Here is a 2,307-nt window from a genome sequence, read left to right as displayed (position 1 = left end):
GGGAGAGCGGCGTATGTTTAGGTTGACGTGGCGGTCGGCGCGGAATCCGGCTCCGGTTCCAACCCGGAGCTGAGGGACACGCTCTAACCGCAAAGTCCACGCCTCCCCCCGCACTTCTGGGACCGGCGCTGCCGGGGGCCGGACGCAGGCCAGCGAAGCCCGCCCCTTCCGGCGCCTGTTGCTATGGTGACGGGGAAACCCAAAGGGCCCGCTGGGCTTGCGATTTTCCGGTGATCCAGTTCTTAAAGGGAAGGCGGGGCTACAGAGGATTGTTCTGGTGGGTGGGTGGGTTGGCAGAAGGGAAATTTTGCAAAAGCAGGGAAAGCTTGGACCCTGGACGGGTTGCTCAGTTGGTTAGAGCGTTGCCCCTATACACCAAGATTGAGGGCTCAATCCCTGGTCAGGGCACATGGGAGAATCAACCAATGAAAATCAGCCAATGAATGCATAAGTAAGTGGGACAACAAACTGACATTGCTCTCTCTGCCCCCCGCCCCTTTTTTTTCTCCCTTAAAAAAAAAGGAAAGCAGGTAGGGAATATATGTACATTAACACTCGCACACATACACAGGTTCATATTTGCATATATATGAAACTATGAGTTTACACCAAAACTTCCAGTTCCAATATAATGTCACAGGAGTCATTCCAGTTTTCTCCCTTCTCCAGGTGTAGCTCCTTTCCCTGACAACGAGAAATCTGGTTCCCATTATCCTTGCTTTCTATGTACTTAACTTTCAATTCCCCCATATGTAACCGATCTCCCATCGCTGGTGCTAGCCCCTTTCCTGTGCAGCTGCCCTCTTCATCCTGCTTGGGTTCCCACACTTTATGTTGGGCTGCTCTTCACTCAGGTTCCAAACTATGTCAGGCTGCCTTCCCACAGAGACACCATGAAAAGGCTCCAACATGCAGTCACTCACTGCCCTCTCCCCCCTTCCTTTACCTCTGCCCAATGTGGGCACACTCCTCACCTTGGTTGGACTCTGACACTGCCCACCCACCTAATGGCTTTTGGTTTGAATTATTCAGGATGAGGAAGGGTTGTGATTATTTTTAAACTAGAGGCTCAGTACACGAAATTCGTGCACGGTAGGGTTCCTAGGCCTGGTTGGAGATCAGGGCCGATCAGGGCCTTCTGGCTGCTGGCCAGGGCCTTCCTTTGTTCCATGCTGCCCCCTGGTGGTCAGCGCCTGTCATTGCTAGTGATCGAACTCCCGGTCTCCTGGTTGAACTCCTGAGGGGACACTTTGCATATTAGCCTTTTATATACAGTGGGGCCTTGACTTACGAGTGTCCCGACTAACGAGTTTTTCGAGTTACGAGCCGTCTCTCGGCCGATTTTTTGCTTTGAGTTGCGAGCTAAAATTCGGGTTATGAGCCAGCTTCAGATACCCCACCGCTAGTTGGCGCAGCGAACGTCATAGTGAACGCCACAACATCAGCCCAGCATCACATGTCTCACTCGTTCACTTTTTGATTTGACATACGAGTAATTTGAGTTACGAGCTCCGTCATGGAACGAATTAAACTCATAAGTCAAGGCCCCACTGTATATAGGTTACTATTTAAGCTACTGTGGGAGGGCAGTAGCAAATATTGGAAAACTGGCTAGGAGACCATTGTAATGGACCAGGTGGTAGATGATGAGCTTGGACTAGGGTGGCGTTAGTTCATAGAGAAATGAACAGAAAAAATAGGAGGTAATATGTATAGGATTTGGTGAGGAATTGGTCATCGTGGGGAACAGAAAGATATCTGAAAGCACATTTCTACTTCAGATACTTGACATCAGGAATGTCCACTTGGTTCAGGGAAATCAAAGCCTTGCCAGCCTCAGTATAATAATTCAAAACTTGATACACTGCATGAAATATGTTACAACAAAGGGACTTCTTTGTTTCATTTTTAGTTCCAGCTGGAGAATTGCTACTCATCTTTTGAGACCCAGTTCATGTTTTTTCTGAAAATGATTTTCTGTAAGCCATTCAAGCAGATTTGATCAACCATCTTCTATTATTGCATTTATCATACCATAATATAATTACATTTCATTGGTTTGTCTACTATAATGAATTCTTTGAGATTAGGAATAAATTATTATTATTTTTTTGCTTTGCAATACTCTAAATATTGGGTGCATTAAAGATCTGCTTCAAAGTACAATGATACAATGAGACCTTATTTTCTGTTATTATAATTTGGGCCATTTCAAACAAACACATTCCTTTGAAGACTTCTGGTCAAGATGGTGATGTAGGTAAATGCGGTACTCGCCTCCTCTCACAATCACATCAAAATTAAAAC

Source organism: Myotis brandtii, unplaced genomic scaffold (genome assembly GCF_000412655.1).
Source record: "Myotis brandtii unplaced genomic scaffold, ASM41265v1 scaffold112, whole genome shotgun sequence".
Classification (NCBI taxonomy): Eukaryota; Metazoa; Chordata; class Mammalia; order Chiroptera; family Vespertilionidae; genus Myotis; species Myotis brandtii.
The sequence above is the reverse complement of the archived record's forward strand: the minus strand, read 5'-3'. Positions refer to the sequence as shown.